General features: G+C 47.3%; 1 protein-coding gene and 1 long non-coding RNA gene across 16 annotated transcripts in view; both read left to right on the top strand.

The window, feature by feature from the left end:
- Window positions 1–24,675, top strand: part of ST6GAL1 (ST6 beta-galactoside alpha-2,6-sialyltransferase 1) — a 118,274-nt gene that overhangs the window by 12,774 nt on the left and 80,825 nt on the right. For 12 of the 15 annotated variants that reach the window (XM_082694377.1, XM_082694373.1, XM_082694372.1 and 9 more), the window contains exon 2: window positions 15,004–15,147. The gene's annotated coding sequence lies outside the window, so the exon portion shown is untranslated. Of the gene's footprint in view, window positions 1–15,003; window positions 15,168–15,769; window positions 15,845–24,675 lie in introns of those variants that run through there. The other 3 variants (XM_082694382.1, XM_082694369.1, XM_082694376.1) reach the window with 2 other exon arrangements.
- The window catches only part of LOC309846064, a 495,527-nt gene continuing 471,652 nt past the window's right edge, over window positions 801–24,675 (top strand). The window contains exon 1 of the long non-coding RNA XR_014301722.1: window positions 801–6,893. This is a non-coding gene — a long non-coding RNA (uncharacterized lncRNA). The remainder of the gene's footprint in view (window positions 6,894–24,675) is intronic.

Raw genomic sequence — 24,675 nt, forward strand, 5'->3', positions numbered from 1 at the left:
GAAATGAAGAATAAGGAAACAAATGAGTTACATCGCTATGGAAAAGTTAATGAAGGAACAAAGCAACACACAATGAAAACTAAATTGTTTGAGAGGGAAGGCTTGAGGAGAATCACAGTGGATGCCAAGAACGATAAGGAAATTAATCACAGAAAATCAGAGGTCTAAAAGTCCTCCGGAGTTGATGTCTCAGAACGGTAATTGGGTAATCCACAGAGACACACATCACTTCTTCTCCCAGTCTGTTGCCCAAGCATGGACATACCTGAGTGTAAAGGAGGCTGGGAGAACATCTCCAGCTGGGGAGCTGGGCACCCACTGAAAACTCCAGTTTCGGGAAGGTGTTCTATAACAAAAAGGAAGAGGAGGAATATGGGTATTGGGAGCCATCTGTCTCTGCATAGAGCAAAAAGTCCTCTTGGCCTTTGGCTTGGTCAGCAGCAGGAGAAAACTTGAGAACACGAAGAAATGTTCGCAGGGTTCTGAGGGAAAGGCAGCGTGACTGAAGACTTCTGCACTGACGTAACTCACTCAGCAAGCATAAGGCAGGTGGCCAGTTCTCATGCGTGCAAGAACTCAGGGGTGTAGCACATAGGAGCCCTTTGTGGGAAAACCTACCTGTGGATGGAAAGGATGAATCCGACGTGCACTTAGGAAGGCATGTTAAGGGTCATTGGGTGAGCCCCCTCCTTTTTTTTTTTCTTTTTAATGATTATTTATTTTAAAGAAAGGGGGTGGTGAGCCTTTAATCCACTCAGACAGAGTGCAGCAAGGGTGGGCAGGGAGGCGAAGGAGTGGAATGTGAGAAGCAGCAAGAAGGTGAGGAAAGGGGAAGGCTGGGACGTGGGAGCGCGGACACGTGTTAACTTTCCCTGTCTCAGACGGTCCAAAGAGAAAAGTCACAGCTCCAGCCTTTCAGCTCATTCTTTTCTTAAACTGGGAGGGATCTTTAAGGAAAATAATACCTGTTTTTCTGGAGAAACGGTTATGAGAAGTAAAGCTTTATAAAAAATTTTACTATTTGGTAGAATGGAAATAAAATATCATGTAGAAATAAAAAGTAGCTATTTTTTCAAGCTCCTTCAGCCATCCATGTTTCATGCATTCTGTCCTCCTCCATGCTTCTATCTACGTGTAAATGTAGAGACATGCAAAGAATGATATTAATCTTTTTCTTTTCTTTTCTTTTCTTTTTAAATTCTGGGTGGTGGGATATTGGGTGGCTTTCAGTTCTATACAATTTTGTGTTAAGCATCAAAGGTATTGTTGGGGCACCTGGGTGGCTCAGTCAGTTAGGGGTTGTGATCTCAGGGTCTTGAGATTGAGCCCTGCGTGGGGCTCCGTATTCATCACAGAGTCTGCTTGTCCCTCTCTGTCTACCCCTTCCCCCACTCACACTCCCTCCCTGTCTCTTCCTCTCAAATAAATGCGATCTTTTTCCTTTCTTTTTTTTTTTTTTTTTTTTAGATTTTGTTTATTTATTTGACAGAGAGAGACACAACGAGAGAGGGAACACAAGCACGGGGAGCAGGAGAGGGAGAAGCAGACTCCCCGCTGAGCAGGGAGCCCAGTGTGGGGCTCCATCCCAGGACCCTGGGATCATGACCTGAACCCAAGGCAGGCACTTAACAACTGAGTCACCCAGGCGCCCCTCAAATAAATAAAATCTTAAAAAAAAAAGGTATTGTTAAATGCTGAGGCCCAAGTTGTGGAGAGCAGGTAGGAGATACAATGCATGAACAAGACACTGTCTTTTCATGGGGAAGTTTGGTGAGTCAATTACATGAACATTGAACTCTAGGCAGAATGAGACACTGTAAACCAAATGACCAGTGGGTGGCAGGGCCCAGAGGATGAAGGGGAAGGTTTCACCAAGGAGATAGTGTTTGAATTGGATGCTGAAGAATAGGGAAAGCTCTGATGAGAGCATCCCTGGCCTAGCAGGGAACCAGAGCACGAGCTTGGAGCAGTGAAGGTCGGGGTAGCCCTGAGTAATTGGTGGCGGTTGGAGTACAAAGGATGGACGAAAGAGTAGCCACTGTTCATTAAGTGTGCCCAGTGTGCCAGGTATGACGCACTGTATCTCTAGGCTGCCTAACAGCCCTATTATAGAATGAACATAATTATCCCTGTGGTACAGATGGGGAAACTTGAGGTTAAGAGAGATTTATTTGCCCAAAGTTGCACAATGGGAGACTGTGGTGTGAACCCCTCGAGCTGCCTGCACACCTAAGCCCATGGCTTTTCTACTGTGCTGTGATTTGTGGTGCACAGGAGACTGGAAGTGGCCACCTTTGGGCAACATAAAATATAGAAATACAAATAAATATAAAAAGTTATTTTTTATAGGTAGACTTTCTAAATAACCAAACTTTATATAAATTTTACCTACATAGAGACTTATGAAATAGAAATCTCTTTTCTGTCTAAGTTTTAGGCAAATATAAGAGCCAAATTGTGGTCCAGACCACAGCTGTGATAACCTCAAGCTACTTAATCCTAACCCTAATTTCTTGATCCATAAAAGGGGATAATAATTGTGGGGCTGCCTACTCTCAGATTTGTTTTTATGTTCAAATGAGTTCAGAGATGTGAAAAGATGACAAAGAATAAAAGAACCACACAGAAGGGTTTATTATTGCTGGCACGCCCCTTGCCCTTCTGAGAACTTACAAACATCTGTTAGAGCATCCACAGGTGTCCATAAAAACTCCCACAGTCACGGACCTGCTCCCTGAAGGCTTGCAACAAACTGCTTGGTCACCGGGCAAGAAACTGTGGTCTCCTGACTCAGACAAGCAGCTGGGGATTATGAGAGGAGGCGGTGGACAGGGAGGGGGCAGGTCCTCTGTCTGGGTCTCTCCCATTGCCAGCGGAGAGAGGACTCCTGCCTGCCTTCCTGGTTGCTGGCAAAGTCTGGGTGAGAACTGAGTTGGGACCGCTGGGAACAGCGTGGGGAGCTCTCCTGGGCAGAGGAGGGTGTCCCAGCCATGCCGGGCCACGGGAAGGAATGCCGGAGCTGCCAGGCAAGCAGGCCTCTGCCATGTCTGTCTGCGAGAGGCTTGTGGTCTGGAAAAGGGATAGGAGGGACAGGGCCAGGGGCCTCTGGAATAGGCTTTACTTTTTAGGAGTGCTGATGAGAACAAGGTAAGGCCCTGTCCTTGAGAAATTGGTCTCTAACACAATCCATCAGTGTGGGCTGGCAGCTAGACTTCAGGACTGAGCTATTGTGGCCTGAGGCAACTCACATGTGCCCCAGGAAGGATTGGGATTGTTCAAGGGTCTGGACTGGGACCTACCATGCCACCGGGGTTGCGAGTGGGGTGTCCGAAAGCCCTGTTGTGTATGTTGTATGTGGGGTGATGGGATGGTTTTAGTGAGAGCCAAGCTACTCCTAACTGCTGAAGAAACCAGTTTCTTCATCCTACTTGTCTCTCTGCTATGCTGACACCGGACTTTAGCTCCGCATTAGCTCAATATGGGCCCCTCTAGTTGCCGGCCTCTACAGCAAAGAGAAGACGTTTCATCTCGGACACCATACTCCTGTGTTCCACGAAGTCAGCTATGTTAGATAGCCGCCCCTTGAATGGCAGGATGCTGACTGGGTTCCCAGCACAGCCCAGGCCCAGCACAGTGGCCAGGACTCCCCGGGCTCGCCCTCTGCCCGCCGAACCAGGGCACCATCAACCCCAGCGAGCGTGAGCAGGTGCTCTCTAGGGAAGATGAAGGTGTGGGAGTGCAGTGGGAGAGGCAGGAGCCCAAGATGGGGAACACTCAGGGCAGTCCTTTTTCACCCGTCACTTCTGGGCTTGGAAGTGAGGCCCAAGCAGCAAGATGAAATAGGAAATGCTCTCTGGGCTGATCTGTGGAGCTGAGCCCCCAGCGGGTGGAGTCAGGGTTAGGATCTTGTCTTCTTTTTCTTATCCTGTTGGAAACCAAGATTGTAGGGATTTGTCCCAGGTGAGAGGGGGGCAGGGCAGTGAGGAAGCTCTGACAAAAGCAGTTGGGTCAGGCCTTCATTTATCCTTTGTCACTTTGTCACTTGTATGGTGTTTGCAGACAGCCTTTGTCACTTGTATGGTGTTGGGAGGATGCCGGCCGAGGCTGGGATGGTTAATGACGCGCGTGTGAGGGATAAATCCTCAGAAGATGCTTCCTGCCAGAGGGCTTGTGGCGGTTCCTTTTTTGCCCTACACAATGAACATTTTATTCTGCCCATCAATTGGGAGGAGAGGGAAGATCAGGTATGGAGGAGATGAATGAAAAAGGAGTCCTTCTCTTATCTTCCAGATGGCCCAGGTGATGCCCAGAGTGCGGGCTGGGAGGCAACTCCCTGACTTGCCCATTGCCATTTGCAGGGTCCTCTTTCTCAGAAAACCTTATAATGTGAAAAACACCACATGCTTTGCTGCCAGATAAACTCGGGTTTAATTCCACATATGCCTCTACTTCTTTTTTATCTTCTCGTTCTTCTTCTGGCCACTTACTTCCCTGTATGAACTCGGGAACTCACCTTCTCCGACCCTCGGTGTCTCATCTGTCATCTGTATTAATCACTGCTGCCTTGTGGCATTGGTGGGAGTCCTGTGTAGTGCCTAACTTTGTCCCAGCACGTAATTATTGATAATAAATGGTGGTTGTTTTTAATGTCATAGTGATTTTCAGTTGTTGGCTGCCTGACGGGTCTAACACTGCGCTAGGCACTGCGGATAGGAAGCTTCATGAGGTCCAGTCTTTCCCCAGAAGAGCCTCTTTTTAGGAGGAGAGGTGGGTACAGAATCAGGATACAGATGCATGGGAGCCGCAGGAATTGCTGCTGGAGCAAGAGGCAGGGAGGGGCGGGGCGGGGCAGAGGAGCTGGTGAGATCGCCATGGGGGGTTTACCTGGGAGGTTGGGTAGGGTAAAAGGACATTCACACCGAGATTTGGCATGAAATCCACTGATAACGGTGGGTAGGAGTTGACAATGGGGAACACTAGGGGACCAGCAGGGGAAACCCCAGGGCTTCTGCCCTCTGCTGGCATTCAAGCTCACACAGTTTAGGGTCAGGAGAGAGTCTGCAGTCTTTTTCCAGCAGTTGGGTAGACATGGACAGGGTCCTAGCCAAGAGTAGCTTGGGGAAGGGGTGTTGAGATGGCATGTGTCACCACAGAGCTCTCTCCAGGCCCAGGGCTAGAATCAAGGGTGGACCTCCCCAGAGGGAGTAGCACATCACCAGACAGGAGTTGCAAATACGGAACCCCTAAAGTGCAGGCTTCACCAAAGTTTGGCACAGAACTGTTGTTATCACATTAGGACTTGGGGAGGCTGGGCGCGAGGGGTGGCCGGTGAATTCCAGTGACCTTCTATGTAGCACTCAGTGTCACAAAGAACCACAGGACACCTCCTTAACATTTCAGGATAGACATCTGTGATTTCAGTTATTTGCAAATGACTTCAAAACCCTGTGATAGATACAAATCGGGTGAATCATTTGGATAAGATAAAAACAGAATTATATTTGATATTTGCTACAAGGATAGTTTATGTCACTTTGCTGGTGATAAAAATAAACAGCAGCTCCCATTTACTGGACTCTTAGGATGTGCCCCTTACCGGGGTCTCATGTAACCCTGGTTCCCTCCAGCTCACAGTCCAGGCCACGCCTGTGGCCCACGGCTGAATGCCACAGTAGAGAAGCAGGCGGCTGTCCTGACGGCTCCCACTCTAATTCGCGACCACCATCCTGAAGTGGACTTGGGCATTGTCAGGTTATCTTCAGGCTGTGGCTCCGGTGGTTCTCAACTCTGGCTTCCACCAGCATTACCGGGGGAGATCATACCAGGGGCTGCTGCCTGAATGCCGTCTAGAAGGAATGAATTCAAAGTCTTCGCGGAGCGGACCTGGATCTCACTACCCTTTTTTAAAGCTCGGCTGTTGATTCCAGTGGGCAATCTTGGCTGAGAACCACTGCCCTTCTCTCTAGTCCGGGTGACTGTTCACACCTCTTTCTCGGTCTTCAAACCTTTGGTGCCTCTCCTCCCTTCCTTACTCTCAGTCCCAACCTTGTTTCCCATTTAGCTGAGAAAGCAAATGCAGCCAGAGAACTTTCACACCTTTCTACCACCAAATGTATGCCCATAAATTCTGCTTTCTGCCTGTGACTGCGGATGAGGAGTTATTTCTGCTCCTTGAAGACCAAGCCCTCCACTCATTTACTGTATCCTGTTCCCTTACTTAATTAAGGACTGGACTCCAGCAATATTCCCTTCTCTTTCCAATGTTTCTGTCTCTCTGCTGGACCATTCCCATCTGCCCGCCCCATCTGTCTATCTGTGGCTGTTGTTTTTCTCCCACTGAAACCCACCCACACGCATATGCACATGCACTTCCTTCCCCGATCTCATCTACCCCGCCAGCTGCTGCCTCATTTCTTTGTTCCTTGAAAGAATCATTTGCTCCCTGTAGTTCATCTCTCCTGATTTAAGCCCAGTTGAATCAGTGCTTCGCCTCTATCACTCCACAAAAAGCACACCTGTCGGGTTCACCGGTGACCTCCATATTGTCAATCCCAATGGTTAAACCTCAGTCCTTATCTTGATTTATCAGTAAAGTTTGATATGGTTGGCTATTCCATTTCTCTTGAAAAAGTGTTTTCTCTTGGCTTCTGGAATAGCGCACCCCTTGGTTCTCCTCTTCTGTCACTGGCTTCTCCATTTCTTTTGTTGACTCATAGTCACTTGTTCACTTTGGAGCACCTCAGGGAGCAGCCCCTGGACTTGGCCTCTTCTCTGTCCCCTAGCCAACAACCCTTAAGTTATAGCTCCACTGCATACCTTTCCCTGAACACCATACTCTTAAATTTAGTTACCATATTTCCTTGGGTGTCAAATAAACATCAAAATGACAGCAGGTCCAACACTGAACTGCTTTTCCTTCGAAAACCACCATCCCTGGGGTGCCTGGGTGGCTCATTCGGTTAAGCGTCTGCCTTCAGCACAAGGCATGATCCCAGGGTCCTGGGATCGAGCCCTGCATCGGGCTCCCTGCTCAACAGGGAGTTTGCTTCTCTGTCTCCCTCTGCCCCTGCTCGTGTGCTCTCTCTCCCTCCCTCATTCTGTCTCTCAAATAAATAAATAAAATCTTTTTTTTTTTTAAATTTTATTTATTTATTTGACAGAGAGAAATCACAAGTAAATGGAGAGGCAGGCAGAGAGAGAGAGGGAAGCAGGCTCCCTGCTGAGCAGAGAGCCCGATGCGGGACTCGATCCCAGGACCCTGAGATCATGACCTGAGCCGAAGGCAGCGGCTTAACCCACTGAGCCACCCAGGCGCCCAAATAAATAAAATCTTAAAAAAGAAAGAAAGAAAGAACACAGCCATCCCCACTTTAGGAGACGAAAACTTCATCTTTCCAGTTGCTAGGACGTCAGACTTGGAGTCACTCTTGACTGTCCTTTATTCATACTGCATCCAGGCTATCAGCAAACCATGTCAGCTGTACTTGCAAAGTGAATCAAGGAACTGACTACTTGTTTGACCCACTAAAGTCACGCTGGTCCAGGAAAGCTCAATCTCTGCTTTTATTTCCTGGAAGAGTGTCGTAACTGTTCCTTCTATTTGCATTCCTCCTCCTATGGTCTCCTCAAAAACAGTAACTAGAATGATTGTGTTGAAAGATGTAGTAGCATGTAGTAGCAGTGGCCTTTGTGGTCATCTGATGTACTTACTCTGTGTCTCTTCTCACTGAAACGTTGTTTCTACCAGGGCAGGGATTTTATCTCTGTCATTTGTAGCTCTTTTCTGAGGACCCAGAGCAATGCCTTGGAAATGGTGGCTGAATTTAACTTAACCCTCATGAAAATACTTCAGAATTCGTTGGAATTACCCACAATTTATAGATGAGGACATCGAGCCTCAGGGAGGGTAAGTAACTTTTTCAAAGTAACAGAGCTTGCTAGAACCAGGACGCACACTTCCCAAGCGACTATGCCACTAGGCACTCTCGCTGTTGAACCCGGCCTCCCCACGCCCCCACATTCCAACTTGCCTCATTTTTCCACCTCTCGCTGCAAGCAGGCAGACCCACAGAGTGACAAAATCCCTGTGAAAATGCCCCAAGTGTGACTAGAGGTGTAGGAGGTATGTACGACACGCACACACCATCTCTGATCTGCAATTTCCAAATCCAAAAAAATCTGTGAAAACCAAGTTTTATTTTTAACCTGTTTGGTGGCAAAACCTGTCCTGGACTCATATGAGGCTATTTATAAATCCTTAACCTACTTTGTATAAACACATATTTTTCCTGCGGCAGAAATATTAATCCGTATCATTATGAGGAGCTGGCCTACCAGCTGGCCCACACTGGCTGCAGGTGTCAGGCCATAGGCAGTGGGGGCGCAAACCGCTTTTCCACAGTATGAAGCATTCCGAATCTCAATACTTAGCAGGCCTCGGAGATGCCTGATAAGTGCCTGATAAGTGATTATGAACCTGTGTTAATGCTTGCCTAAAGGTCTGGCCTTTGAAACTCTGCCTGGAAAACAAGCTGTTTTTTGTTTTTCTTTTCCTGGTCACTAAAACTCCTCTTGAGGATCTTTCCAGGAACAAACTCAACTTTAAGACCTGATTAAGATCAGGCAGAGCAGGCCAACCTGAGACGGGCATGTGTGAGATGGCTTTCTATAAGAGGGAATGAATAAAAGCCTCCATACTGAACAGTGAAACCATCTCTCCCCAACTTTGTTTTTGTGGTGGTTACCAGTGACTGGAAGCGAGGGGTGGTTATCTCCCCTTTTCCCTAGTCATGAGCTTAGAGAGGTCTCTCTGCAAAAACATAATAGCCCAAGAGAAAAGGAAAAGTCCTACAGATATTGATATTTAGAGTTCTTTAAATAAAATGGTGGGATTACTCTCAACCCTCCTCTGGTAAGCCACCGGCCCAGCCCCTACATGGAGCTTCTGGTCAACCTTTAGTGTCTCACTTTTGAATTTAAAAAGACCAGTAAGTATCTCTAGATATTTGAGAAAAGTTTGAAACATAAAACACAGAAACCAAAAAGAGACAAACAATGACCACATGATAAGAGACTCTCAAGAAATAGAGACAGTGCAGGGAGAGAAGCAAACTTCACAAAAATTATGATTACTGGTGTCTTGGAGGCAAGACAAGGTAGCACAGTAATAAAATGAAGACAGTGTGCCACAAAAGGAGTATTCAGAGAATAAGAAAGAACCCCTGGAAATTAAAAGTATGATACAATTCAATGAATCAGTATGGGGTTTGGAATATAAAGTTGATGAAGTCTTAGACACAGGTTTTGGTTTTAGAGACCAAAAAAAGGGGGGCTATGCATGAAAAATAAGAAAGGATCATTCTAAGAAGTTCGACTTCTCAATAGGAGGACATACAAAAAAAAAAAAAAAAGAATAGTGAAAAAAGAATAGAATGGAAGGGAAGACTTATCAAAGAAATAATACAAGGAAAATTTTGAGAACTGAGGAACATAGGCTTCTAGATGAAAAAACTCACTTGTGTGCCCAGTGCTATGAATGAAAAAAGACACACATCAAAGCACATCATTGTGGGAAAAAACCCACAGAAACCAGAAGCAAAGCTTGAAGACGTGAGGGAAAAAACAAATCCTAAACTGATTACATAGAAGAATAGAAATCTGATTCTGTGGCAGCACTGGAAGCTAGAAGGCAATGGAGCCATACCTTTAAAGTTCCGAGAGGGATTTATTTCCAACCAAGAATTTATATTCACTAAAAGTATTAATCAGATGTGAGGGAAGAATGATGGCATTCTCAGATATAAGAAACTTCAATTATTGTATCTCCCACATATCCTTTCTGAGGAAGTAACTTGAGATATGTTCCTTCAAAATTGTAGGTAGGTAAATTAAGACGGAAGAATAGGAGTCTTCCTTGAAGTCTGGAGAGCAAGCTGCTTAGGTTGGAGTAGGAGGACAGAAGATTCCAGAAGGGAGAGCTTCAAGGGAAAAAAAGGTTGGAAACTTGAGGGCTAAATTAGTGATAGGTATGTAGAAGATGAAGCTGATAAGTAAGAGAGACATGAATGGACTCCAGAAATGACAAGGAATATACACAAAAGGAGTGACCCATAGCACACCCCAGAGCTTGCCTGTGAACAATCATTTGTCTGGTCATAATCATGTAACATCTAGTGTTGCCTTAACGAAAACAAAACAACACAAAACGGTTTAACTATATTAAAAGTAGAAGAGGTACGTGGGATGGTGGTAAAAGCAAGCTAAAAGTTCTTGTTTTCCATAGTAGGAAGTAATGAATAATATCTAACATTGAACAACAACCAAAAAAGCCATGTAAGTACGCTATTTAGATACACGGCGATCCTTCTAGAATTAGATCAAAGAGCTAAAATTCATTGCATTGGGGTGGCAGAGTTTAGGGGTCTGCAGGACCAGGGCAAGGCCTGGAATCATGTATGTGTATGGCTCTGACTGTGGAAAGGGCTTATATGTCTCTGTGTATATCCAGGCTGGCAGCTAAAATAGGCAGAGTCAAAACCAAAGGATTGTCGCCGACAACATGTTAACAACACAGTCAAAGAAATGAGCAGGAGCTCCCCTCTTTGGGTGTTTTACATACAGCGGTGGCAGAAGAGCTTCCTTTTTCTGTTTCTCTGGAAATACATTCTTTACACCATTTCTTGTCTTGTCAGAGCCCATGTATTCAGTGTTGAACTCCTTTTTAATTTTAGCTTTTGTTGAGAGAGCTTGGCGGAGTTCTGTCCTAACACAGGCAGAAGAAGGCCTTGGGGAGGCAGGACAACATGTAGAATTCTGGCCTTGTCAATTCCCAGCTTTGGGCCCTGACTAGTTACTTAAGCCCTTTTCCTCATCTGAAAATGGAGAAAACACTCCTTGCCTCATAGGATTGTATGAGGAATAAATGAATAATTTAGTATATTAAGTGCCTGGCACATAGTAGTTGCCAAAAACATTTAAATTAAAAAAAAAAAAATAAAGGAACACTGTGGTTTGCCCTTGGTCTGGTACAGAAGCCCTATATAATATTGGGTCTGGGCCCTATAGATGAACCTTCCAGAAGAAACAAGAGCTCACAAGGAAAGGGAAGGCAGAATAGGGGAAGGCAGGAAGTCTTTTGATTTTAGCAGAAATTCTTACTGTATTTTGGTGCAGTGTCTTCTGATCTGACTATAGAGCTCAGCAAATTGTAGAGACCCAAACCCTGGAAAGTTTTATGTACAAGGATCGATAAAAGCTCTTAGCCAATTTAGATTCCATATCCAAACAATCAGAGCAGTCGCTCACATTCCAGATAATGTGGAATAATGGAATCAGGGTTCACAGGGCTATCTGTTACCCCAAGGCTCCTGTGTGCCTTACGGTGATGGTTCATTTAAACCAGGGACCTGGAGCCCGAGCCCTATGCTTGGGATAGGCTGACCCATTCTCTGACTCAAAGCCAAGCCCATTGGTAACGGTCCTCATTTGGGGATGCTTATATCAGGGGATGCTGAGCCATGAAATTCTCCTGGTGTATGTGCTTGGCTCATTTTATGAACTTATTTGGGTTCTTTGGGTCTTAATGGACTGTCTGTCCTGGGTCTGGTCTGTGATCAGCACCCACACCTTGTATATCTGAAGGAAACACCTACATGAAGCGTGAGGGAGTAAGGCGGCCTCTCATTTATCTGCTTTCTTCCTTAGAACGTTCTTCTGATGCTTCAGGGGCTGCCAGAGGGCCTTAGCTAGGAGCTTCCAGAGGCAGTCAGGTGAGGGAATAAGGCAAGAATTGATGGGGCAGACAATAGGCCCCGAGCACACAGAAGGCCTGGAGTACAACTTCGGCTGGTTAGGCCGTGGGAGACAAGTGGGGAAGCCAAAGCTGGATGTCAAGCCAGTGACCCTGGTGGAATTGGAAGGAAGTCAGGGAGCAGAAGTCACCATGATTACAGGGACCATCAGTTTAGCAGGTGCTGTATAAACGCTGCAAGGAAGCTCACCAGGATATAGGTGGCTCAGGGGCAAGGAAACACAAGGGTCCTCTGTGGTCAGCTGAGTGGGTCACACCAGTGGGGTGATAGGTGGAGTAAATACAAGCCACTTAATAACAAAACCGTGTTATAGAAAAATCTACGGTCTGTAATTACTGCTCTGTTATTGTTTATTACTTATGTTTCTGCAAAGTACAAGTTGTACTTGCAATCCAAGACTGGCCCATCAAATTGCCTCATCTGTCAAAAATCCAGCTATAAACTTGGGAAGGAAGTTAAAAAAAAAGAAAGAAAAAGAAACAAACAGGCTTTTGAGCAGCCACAATGGATGGCCAAAGCCCAACCCCAAAGCCATGCACTGGGTAATGGTGGGAGAGCTGAGAAGCTCTCAGTCCCAGCCCTGGAAGACTTCAGTGAGCTGGAGCCAGCTGGGACCCCAGAGCTGCTCTGAGCCTAGCTCATCAGGGGTTTCTGGAAGGGATTCAGGGGATGCTTATAGGAAGAAAAAAAGAGGAAGTACAGATGAGCTTTGCAGTTTCTAGAACATCACCAAGCATCTGCTCTCTCTGGGGTGCACAGTTTCCTGTGTGCCTCTCCCTGGGTCTCTGCCCTGCTCTCTTTGTGGGCCAGCTTCCTCTCTTTCTACAATGCCCCGTGGCCCCATCACTTGATCTTGTGCTTGACGTTCATTTCTTCTAGCACCCCTACTACTCTCCCTTGAAGCTCAAGGCTCCACCACTAGCTGATTGTAGTCTTTCTTCACAGTTGGAATTTTGAAAGTATCCGGTCCAGCTCCCTTATTTAGATGAGTTGCTTTTAAGTCCGAGTTCCACCCTTTGTCCATCAGGGGAGGCCCCATGTGTGAGTATGGGTTGGGTAGCAGGGAGACAGGCAGAATGATTTGCCTATTTGAGTAATATGGGAGCTCTGCAAGCCATCTGCTAAAGGATTTAAAAAGCATAAATGGAACCTCGCATTCTCTCGGTGGTCTGCAGGTTGCTGTGGCTGGAGTGTAAGGTGCCTGGGGTGGAGTGGCAGGGGTGCTGGTCAGCTGGGAAGGGGCATGAGGCTTGGCTTCCTAGTGTCTTTGCCTAGGTCACAGGGCCACGGAAATCCATGAAGGCTGTTTAGACAGATTATGTGGTGAACTATTCATGTCTCACCGGAGGTTTGGCCTGGAGCCAAAGGAGGGATGAGGAAGCCTAGCTAGAGAGAGATGGAGAGGAGGGGCCTCTCTTCTCTTACAGGGACAGGTGCATCAGCAGCTCCTAGTACCCCAGCCCTGGGAGTGCCTTGCTCCCAGGCACTGTTTCCTTGCTCCTCTTCCCTGGGGAAGGCTGGTTATGGGCAGGTTCCCAGGTGGTCACCAGCCCAGCTGCATTTCCTCTAGAGATCTCTTCCCCGCCTGCCCCAGTCACTGCACCGTGACTGTGGTGCCTGGCGTTTTGTAGGCATCAACCATAGACAGCAGCAAAGCACCCAAAAGATGCTAGTGACTTTTTATTTTCTCGCATACCTGATGCCTCCGTCCTTGGCTCTGCTCGCCCCGAATCGTTGCAAGACCTTGACATTTCCATACCCTCAGTGGCTCGCTTCATCTTCGCTTTCATCTGGTGGGACTTCCTCTTAGTGTCTGCACTCTCATGGCCGCACTGTTGTTTCTCATGACATCCCAGGGTCTCTTCCTCCTAGACACCACACTTGTGTGTTACTTCTCCTCTCTGTTCCGCACGGCTTTCTCACCTTTCCCCCTTCCAGTTCCTTCCTGCGCATCCCCTGCCCAAGCTTGATTAGGGAGAGCTCGTTTAATCATCATCAGGGCTTACACTTGGGCTGACCTGAACGTGAACAGGACAAGTGTGCTGAATGTGCTGGCACTGGCTGCTCATTTGCACTGAATGTTACACTCATGGTGAAGGAGGATTTGGGGGAGGGAGGGGCCGGGTGGAGGGGAGGGAAAGGATACCAGGTCCCGGAACCTCCCGCCAGTGTCCGGAGGGCTTTATAATGCACCCAAATCCTGGAGGCAGCAGGCCAAGGCTGAGACATTTGGAAACTCCTTGACTGGGTCTTAAGGAAATAACCATGGATTTCCCCGAAGATTTAGTCTTAAGGACTATTTGTAATTACCAAAAAAACATTGGTGACGGCCCAAAGGTGGGGTGACAGTTCTGGTCTGGCCACGGAGGGGCAGGTTCCGTGACCCCTGCGAAAGGTCGCTGACGATATGGTGCTCAGGCTTACTTCGCTTTAGTGCATCTTGGTAAAAACTTCAGATCACCAAAGAAAACCAGGAAGGGTGTGTTATCTGTGGTTATCTTGGAGAGAGAAGAATAGGTATTTTTTTTTCCTTCTGTTGACTTAACTTGAGTTTCTGACATTTCTAGATTGTTCATCAATTTCTTTGACACTTGGAAGACTAACAGTCACTTTCAAAATGAATGGCCTCCACCCAGACAGCTATAACAATAATCGGGGTTGAAAACTCAGTTTCCATTAAAAAATGCTCTCAAAGTAAATCAGGACTCAAATTCACATTTGTAACATTACACACACTGTGCTGTCGGTCAAAGGGAGATGGGGCAAGGGTGCAGTATTTGTTGATTGAAATCAGCTATCCATAAGCCATATCTAAACATGAAACTTGGGGCCAGAACTGTAGTTTTCTTTTCTTTCTTTTCTTAGTAAGAACAGCAAGTAGCAGAGGATTAAGGGGCCATGGTAGAGTTTGCTTTGCTTCACCTACAGCTCACGGAAATGGCTCAGCCCCAGAAGGGGTAGGTCTGGGCCAACACATGGGCGGCTTGAGCCCTGGAAAAGCGGCTGGCTCTTTTCAGGTGGGGCTGTCCTTCTGGAAGGGGCACCCAAGTGTCACGAGTGACCAGGGCGGGGTGTGGGAGGAGGAAGGTTGCTAACCCTTCTGCATGAAGTAACATTCGTGCTTCTGGAACTCTGTCTGCAACTTTTCTTTATGTGCCTGTGGTTGTGTTTTTTTTTTTTTTTCCCTCTGCAGGCAAGGTAGAGCCAGCTGTGTGGAGCTTTGAGGCCAGCAGCCCAGAGAGAAGCAGTGAAATCCTGGAGCCCAGCTGAAATGAACTGGCCTCCTTGAGCGGGCCCCAGCCCCCGTGCCAGGCCAGGCCTCTGTCCCAGCACTGAGGTAAGACCACTGAATCCCAGGTTGGGGGCAAAGAGGGTAGAAGGCCTTTTCTTCTGAGGGAACCTCTTCCTCTAAGGCTCAAGGGAAAAGGAGCAGTTGTTTCTGGTACAGTCCAACCGTCAGCTTCCACCTCTGCCTGTTGGGGGGCAAGGTCATCTGATGGCTGAAGAGACTTTGATTTTTCAGAGCACGGCTCATTGACTCTTTTTTTTCTTTTAAATATATATATTTTTAAAATTAACATATAATGTGTTATTTACCCCAGGGGTACAGGTCTGTGAATCGTCAGGCTTACACACTTCATAGCACTCACCATAGCACATACCCTCGCCCGTGTCCATAACCCCACCACCCTCTCCCTATCCCACTCCCCAGGCCCACACACACAACCCTCAGTTTGTTTCATGAGATTAAGAGTCTCGGCTCATGGACTCTTAACAGGGAGTTGTAGTTTTTTCGATTGCTGGTGAAATTGGAACTCCAAAGGGAGGATGAATTTGCCTTCCAGGTAAGACTGCACCAGATTCAGGTGAACGGCTAAACTTGGGTGCACCTGCTCTGTTCTCCCAGGGAATTTGGGCTCTTAGGAAACTCTCTCTTTCTTTCTCATGCCCAAGGGAGAGAGAATGACAAATGATGTGGGGAGGTGATTGCAGAGCATTCCACTCAGCTCACTAAAAAATGACTCATTACTCAGGTATGTTCTGATTGCAAAGGTACTATGTGCTCATAAGATATTTGGGAAAATAACAAACATGGAAGAAAGTGAAACATGGCTGAGACCCAACCCCTCTAACAGTCCTGCAGGTAAGGTTTCATGATGGCTCCTCTTTCAGCCCCCATAGCACATCTACTCTTCCTGGCAGGAGGCAGAGATGAGGCAGAAAGAACACTCAACTAGGAGCCAGGGGAATTGGCTTCTAGTCCGAAGGCTCTCAGAGAGCTGATTTTTAAAGATTCAGGAATTTTGCAAACTGCTTGTTAAACATTGTTGACAGCCGGACATTGGCCATGGTGGGGAAGTTTTACAGCATGGAAATTAGCTAGTGCTACAAACCAGGGCCTTTTGGTTTCGGAGAATCACATTTCCAGCTTGCTGTACCACCAACAGGCTGGGAGGCATGAAGCAAGTGCTTCCCTGCCCCGTACACCCTTCTCGCTCCTCTCCTGTGCCTCTCCATGAGCACTGGTTGCATGGATGAACAGGAGAGTTCTGGTCTTCTTATCCCCAAAGACAGTTTCGAGGCTCCCTGCCCATGGGAGGGGGTTTAGTTGTTTGGTAAACCTTTGGTTTATCAGTGGAGAGAAGTCAGCTGGCTCCCCCCCCCCCCAACTTGGCCCTTACTTCTTGGGAAATCTGTGAATTACTGACGCCCTTTTATAAGGGCAGATAAAAACTCTCCTTTTACTGACAGACATCTGGGGCACATTTCCTTCCTGGAAAAATCAAGGAGTTGGTCAAAGAAGTGTGAAAAGGAAGCCCCAGTGCTGCTAGATGTGAGAGCCAGGACTGAAATTAGAGCTTTTGACTCTTAAACTCCACTGGGGGGGGGGGGGTGAGGGGTGGTGGGATAGAGGGGGGAGGAAAAGAAGGACCCCTTCCTGCCAAATGTGAAATGTAAACAAAAGCCTCTTTCTTCAGGGTCCTGCTGTGGGCAGATGAGAGCTAATTAAATTAGCATAATGAAGTCTCAGCCTCTGCCCTTCTCCCTCTACTTTCAGAGACTTGGGGCTCCCTATGTCCCCCCACCCCCCACCAACCCCTTCCTGTATCCGAGAGGAGGGGATGGCGAGAAGGTGGGGGCATCAGTAAATACCAGTTCACCTTGTAGAATTGTAGCTGAGAAAGATTATGAAGGGGAAAGAACTAGAGGGGCCGTTTGGTCCCATACCCTCGTTTTAAGAAGCCAGGTCACACAGCTGGTGACTGTTGGAGGCTGAGGGGGAAGGCAGGAGCTCCTGGGAGGCAGAGAACGAGGCTGGTGGAATGGAGATTGCTCAGGAAGCCTCCCACTGAGCCCTTGTATGTGACCAGCAAGGGGACAGGGTGGCCGGTCACCGGGGCTAGCCCTGCCTCCATCATTCTCAGATCTTTGTAGCTGCTGCCACAGCCCCAGCTCCTTCATGCAGCGGGCCCCCTGGTGTGTTTGGAATTAAGTCCCCTTCCTCATCAGGGATTTGCTTTTCCAGGTCAGTGAAACCAGCTGGGCAGATCTAATTCTGAGGGCTTTTAGGTGTATGAGGAAGGGCAGGGAAGGGTAGGGAAAGCTTAGTCATGGCTCTAGGCACTGTGCTTTGTGCTCTGTTCAGGATCTCACTGAACGACTTTGCAATGACCTAACAGGGTAGGTTTTTCTATTCTCATGAGGCAGAGGTGCAAATGGAGTCTCTCGCACAGGTGAAGAGACTTGACCGAGACTGCAGAGCCCACAAGCGACAGAGATGTAAGCTGAGCCGGGCTGTTACTCCACAGCTTCTCAGAATTAGTGGGTGCTCCTCACAGCAAGTTGGCGCTTACATGGGCAGCGGTTCCCAAATGCAGTTCCGATAAGCAGTGTCCCTTCCCTCGGGGTACGCCCTTCCATCTCTGCCGCTCTGTGAACAGGTGTGGGGGAGTGCGTGGAGCTTCACAAAAGGCCACACTGTTCCTCTCAGACACGGAGGGCTCTTCAGTCTACACTAAGATAGCGTCAGAGCTGGGAGTATAACCATAGAGTTCTGTAGCATAGTTCCCTCACTCAGGTGATACCTTGGGAGGTGAGCTGGGGTGCTGCTGACCGCAGGTCTCTGAATCATCTGGAAGCAGAGGCCCTCTCAAGGGAACATGTCGACGTGGATCTGTTTGGTTTTCCTCCCTGTTTGGATAAGTGATTATTCCTCTGGCAAGAGGGATTTAATTCAGCTTCCTAGATACTGTGTACCCAGCCACATATCCTGGCCTGTTGGGGCAAAAGAGAGTTTGGCTCGGCCTTGAGTGTACAGGTATGACAAGGGACAGGAGAGGAGCGCTCCTACATCGTGACTATATATGACATATATGAGCTCATAGTCCTACATCACCTCCAAGAATTCTAACGGCCTTTCTGACTGTTTAGACCCCTAAAAACAGAATTTTCTGTGCTTACCCTGCTAATGAGGGAACAAAGCAGCAAATGGTGGGCCAGGGTCTTTGGAAGATTGTTGCAGAGGAGGTAGGGCTGGGGGGAGGAGGCAGAGTGGCAGAGGGAGAGATTTGGGTTGGCACTAAGTGGGGCAGGTGTCTTTGTGGAGCTGGGGTTGACGGGGAAGCAGCATGGACAGTTTCGTAGATAATCAAGAATCCTTTTCCTCTCTGGCACCCATCAACTTTAGGAGGAGGAATCGCTCACTTCAGGGGGGCACTTGGAATGTGAATCAGGGCTGAAAGAGGTCCTTGGAAAGCTGGTCAGTTGGCCTTCATATCTTCCATCTGAGGAAAAGGAGGCCCAGAAAGGGGAAGGGCCTCATCTAGGACATGAGTGGAACCGGAGTCTGCTCTCCTGAGTGTCTGGCCAGGGTCCTTCCCACCAAGCTGCTCTAGCTGCACAGGGAAGGATGTTCCCAGGGGCAGGTCCAGCCCTCTTCCTGCCTTGGCCTGTCTGGCCCCAAACCCGTGTGGGGCTGGGTTTGGATGTTGGAGGAATCTGTGGCAATGGCAATCCAGTAGGGAGAGGGTGACCTCTCAGTGAGGCCACAGATCCCTGCAGGTCTATGATGCCAGCCCTTCACCCTCCTCTGTTCACATCCTAGACGTCTTGTGGAGCCACGGGGTATCATTCTGGCTTCTCACTGGAAGTTCACCATTGTTGGAAGACCTCACAATACAGAGAAAAGTGCCCCCCCCCCAGCTTTGAGGACATTTGAACTGAGTTTGAGCCCCGCTTGACCATAGTTGCACGACTACCTGGCCTTTCTGACTGTTTCCACACCCGTAAAATGGGGGCTGAAATACCCCCACCTTGAGTGAAGATTAATAATTGTTTATGTAATGCTCTTCCCACAAGTAGATGCCTGGTGAATCGTCCCCATTATTTTTTTCTCATACAGTTCCATTGAGGTCTAATTGACAGACACCATATTGAAACCTTTACAGCTTGATGAGTTCTGACATATGTATACACTCATGAAATTCTCCCTAGAGCCAAGTTAATGAACATAGCTGTTACCCCCGAAGTCTCCATCTTCACCTTACCCTTTCCTCCTCCCATCCTGCCTCCCATTCCCAGACAAAGCCTAATCTACGTTCTATCACTATAGTTAGGTCTGCATTTTCTAGGACTTTATGTAAAAGCACAATATAGCACATGCTTTTCTTACTTTCAGCATAATTTTTTAAAGTTTTTATTATTTTAAAAAAGTTTTTATTTAAATTCCAGTGGTTAACCTAAAATGTAATATTAATTTCAGGTATACAATACAGTGATTCAACACTTCCGTACATGACCTGGTACTCATCACAAGAACGTTCTTTAATTATTTGACATTCATCCATGTTGTGTGTATAAATAGTTCATTATTTTATTGGTGAATAACACCCTACTATAAGGAAATAACACTATCTGGTTATCCATTTATTTATTAACAGTTGGGTTGTTACCAATTTTTGGCTATTAAAGCCAATGTGAGCATTTGTGAAAAAATTTTTTGTGAGGGCCTATGAATTCTATTCCCTGCCTCAACACCCAAGAGTACAATACTTGGGTCCTATGGTGGGTGTGTGTTTCACATTTTAAGAAGCTGCCCGATATTCTAGAGTGGTTGTACCATTTTACATTGCCCCAGCACTCCATAAGGGTTTCAGTTGCTCCATTTCCTTGCCAACACTTGGTATGGTCAGTCTTGTGAATTTTTTAGCTATTTTAATAGGTCTGTGGTGGTATTTTGTAATTTTATTTGCATTTCCTTAAAGAAATGCTCATTTAAAAAAATTTGTTTGTCTTCTTATGATTGAGTTGGGTTCTTTATATATTCTACAAATAAGTCCTTTATCGGAGAAATTTGAAAATACATTTTCCAAGTCCGAGGCTTGCGTGTGGTGAGGGATAATGGCACATAAAGTCTTAATTATAATTCAGTTGAGAAAGTATGTATAGGGAAGTACAAAGAAAGATAAATAGTCTTTAAAAAAAGGATTTATTTATTTGAGAGAGAGACAGAGAGAACACGTGCATGAGAAATCTCACAGGGCGGCAGGCAGAGGGGGGAGAATCCCAGGCAGACTCTGCATGGAGCCAGATGCTGAACTCAATCTCACAACCATGAGATCACAACCTGAGCCAAAACCAAGAAGCGGATGCTCACCCAACTGTGCCACCCAGGCATGCCCCCGAAGATCAGTCATCTTAGCACAGGACATCAGGGGAGCTTCTAGGAGGTGATGGTGTAGGCCAACTGGGTTGTAAAAAGAATGAAGAGTTAGCTAGGTGGAGGGAGGGCCGTCTGGGTTGAAGTTTGTCTATGCAGAGGCATGGCAGTATGAAATATCTTGCTGCATGTGAAATTATATGTAATCTAATCGGAGGATTCTGATTTTGGAGAAGGATGTGGGCTGTAATCCCAGCTGCCCTGCTGATAGCCTATGCACCTCTTATTTATTGTGTTTTATTTTGAAACCATTGTAAGTTCACTGGAGCTTGCAAAGATAGCACAGAGACGTCCATGCATCCGTCATTCAGTTTGTTTCAAGGCCTTCATCTTACATAATTAGAGTATAATAGCAAAACCAGGAATGTGAGGTTGGTACAACGTGTGTATGTTTCTATGTCATTTTCTCACATGGGTGGATTAGCAGAGCCACTATTACAATCTGGAGATAGACTCTACCATCACCAGAAAGATCTCCCTCCTGCCACACTCTCATTGTCACACCGCTGCGGCCCCTCCCCTCTGGGTTGCATCTCTGTGATTTTGGCATTTTGAGAATGTTCTGTCCATAGAGACCTACAACATGCAGCCTTCTGAGACTGGCTTGCTTTCAGTCATCATCACACACTTCTGGTCCATCCAGGCGGTTGGATGTATCAATAGTTTGCTCTTTTTTTTGTGACTGAGTGGTGTTTCATGGGATGGATGTACTAGTTTCACTATTGACCTTTCTTGAAGGACGTTGTGGTCATTTCCGGGTTTTGGCTATTACAAATAAAACCGCTCGGAACAATTTTGTACAGGTTTTTGCGTAGATGTAAATTTTTGTTTTTCCAGGATAAATGCCCAGCCGTGCAATTGCTGAGTTGTATGGCGAGCGTAGTTTTAATTTTTTACGAAACTGCCAAATTATTTTTTAGAGCGGCTGTACCATTTAACATTCCGACCAGAAGTGGGAGTGGGAGACACCCACTTTGCCTACCTCCTTGCCAGCTCCGGGTAGGGTCATATTTTCATGTTAGCTGTTCCGATACGAGGGCAGTGGTGTCTCATTGCCATCTTAATTTGCATTCGTCTGATCACTGGTTGTGTGACTCTTTATGCACCTTCCCCTCTGGCTATACGAATCTGGACCCCGTCCTTTTAGAGAAACAAGAGGAGCTCATGCTGATAACCCCCATCCCTCATTTCTGGAGCTACCCTGAAGTCTGACTTTTTTGTCCTTTGACCCAGTTAGCAATTCCAGGAGATTTTCTTCATTGTTCTGGGTGGCTCCAGGAAAGTGGTATTTTCTAGAGCTGTGTATTTTTCCAGGGAAGGTTTTTTTTTTTTTCCTTTACCACAGATGAGCAAACGACCTGTGAGTGTTGATTTTTTATTTATTTATTAATTTTTTTTTTTACTGTGCTCTGAGGTAAGTTCTCTCTCCCCATCCTGTCCTTCCCTGATACCAGTATGCCAACATGTGTATTTATTGGCAGCCGAGATATAAAAACCTCTGGAATTAGGCCAGGGTGGCTATTTTCTCAGTGTTTGCAGGCCTGAAATGCCAAGGGAATCTGCCATGGCCTCAGGCCTTCCCTGTGATCAGCATTTCACGTTCCTTCACTCACAAATGGGGAGGCAGCTTTAATGTGCTGGGGGAAATGGGCATGTCGCTAACAATTCCATAGCATTTATTCTGTGCCAGGCACCAAGTGCTTTCTACGTAGGCGCTCATTTAAGGCCCAGAGCAACCCTGAGTTAAGTGCTATGAATACCCGACTTGACGAATGAGGAAACTAGGGTCTACGAGGTCTCATAGCGAGTACGTGGTAAGTTGGGACTTGAACCCAGATGGTTTGGCACCCAAGCCTATCGTCGTCGTCACTGTACTGTACCATCCTGCGAGGACAGGTGGCACCTTGTGTGGAATGCACATTGCTGTTGGAAGCTGCGGGTCTCAGGCTCTTCCCTTGGGAACAGGGTGGGGGAGAGGAGGGCATGCTCTGGGTGTCCTCTGGGCTGTCAGCCCTTGGTGATGGGCAGTGGGAAAAAGAATCGCTAGCAAGTGCTTTCCCAGGGGTAAAGGGGCGTTCTTGGAGGCCTGCTCTGGGCATGGGCTGCTGTCCAGGTGTGAGTGAGGCTCGGGCCCTGCGCCACAGTCTTGTGAAGACACGATTCTGTTCCATGATCCTGCTGTGCACCCAGGCCTGGCTCATGCACACTGTGGGCAGAGGTTAGGAGGAGGATGACGTGGAGGCCCTGACCTTGGGCAAAGCACCCACTTCACTGGCCCCCAGACTCTCAACCACCAGTCTGAGCACTGATAACCTTGAGCAGGCTCTGAAGGGACTCCCCTCCCCAGAGATAACTGAGAAGGATCTTGGCCTTTCCAGCCTGACCGATCTGGGTTCTGGTTGCAAAACCTCTGTTTCCACCTGTAAACAGGACAATAACCATATCTAGTGTCTAGATTGTAGGCAAAGAGGGACTCTGTTGTGAATTGCCCTAAAGAATGTTGGTTCCCTCTTCTCCTCTCCATGGGGCCCTTTCCAATCTTAAATATGCAGCTTCATGGTGGTACTGCCCTGAAAGAAAATGGGTGTGTGTCCCTTGTTCTAATTTAGTTGGCGAAGAGTGTCCATTCACTTGGTCAGTCAGCTCAGTTGGCTCTTTCGTGACCCTCTACTATGTGCTTACTTCTGTAATAGGCCTTGGGAACCCAAGAGCCGGCTCCTTGACCTCACGTAGCATATGGGCTACACAGAGAGACAAATATTAGTTAAATAATAGCCTAGCTGAGTGTGACATCATGAACTGTGGCGTTTCTGTGGAGGCGGCTCACGGGTACTGAGTGAGAGAGCTGCAGTCTGAGGCTGGAAGACTTCCTCAGGGGAGCGATTCTGATCTGGGTCGGATTCTTTAACCTCGTTCTACTGAAGAGTACCGTGTGGAATGTTCTGTAGGATCGGCTCACTTGACACTGTGTCCTGCTGACTGACCCATAGCCTGGCCACCCTGATATTCTCTCCACCCCAGAAGCCTCACTGTTCTGGGAGGTTCCCCAGACCCAACCATTGGCAGTTGCTGCTGACCCATGGGGGCTAAAACACGGAACTCAGAGCCACACCTTACAGGCTGGTTTGTTTTTAAGGCTGTTTGTTGTTAAGTGTGCTTGTGACTCAGGGTGTTACTCAGCTGAATGTAGTACGCTACCATGAAATCACATAGTTTTTAAAACAACTTTAATGAGGCACAATTTATATGTCATGAAATTAACTTCCTTTAAGTGTAAATTCAAGGACTTTTAGCACATGTCCCGGGTTGTGCCACCATCATCACTTGTTGGAGGGGTCATTCATCATCATATGGAAAAGGCAAGAAAATTATTTTTTGTATGGAAATCATTCCGGAATTACTTTTTCTGGAGGGAGTTCTGTGCTCCCAGCAGGAGGATCTCATTAATTCATTCAATTAGTATTTACAGAGTGGCTGCTGGAGCCCACAGCGGGGCTAGGTGCAAAGGAGAGGAGAGACATGGTGGCAAGGGCAGTTTTCCTGTGGTCGGCAAGCTTCCTACCGAAGACACACTGTTCTGTGTAGCCTGCCTGCAGGCGTGGGTCTCAGCAGGCCAGGTGTTTGCTTTCCTCCCTGTGGCTCGTCGCTGAGGACAACACAAGGGCCTTGCTTTTGCAATATTGACATATTGAAAATACTAGTGGAGCTGAGAGAGGGAAGTGTACTCTCCAACATCTGCAAACAGCTCTAGGCTTTGCCAAGCCTGAATGCAGGACCTGCAAAGGAGGAGAGTGGGTGTGCTGTTGACAGTGCAAAGATTCCACTGGTGGAATTGGGGTGAGCAGTGAGGGTGCCTGAGGGAAGAAAGGACCAGGAGCAAAGTCAGGGCAGGGGGCTCAGGTGAATTCAGGGAGTAGTGGTTCATTAGGTCCCCTACAGCTTCAGGGCACATTTGCATATAGTGGAGTGTTGCTAGGAGGCTTGAGGGTGGAGTGGAAGTGAGGAATTTGGGCTTAGTGGAACAAACATGGAAGACGCCATTTTGTCTCCAAGGAGGGGCCTAATTGTCCAGAGTTGGACTTGGAGCATAGACTTGCATGTAGAGAGAGATGGGAGGAAGGTGCGGTGCAAGAGGCCACTGTGAGG

Source organism: Mustela nivalis, assembly GCF_964662115.1.
Source record: "Mustela nivalis genome assembly, chromosome: 1".
Lineage (NCBI taxonomy): Eukaryota > Metazoa > Chordata > Mammalia > Carnivora > Mustelidae > Mustela > Mustela nivalis.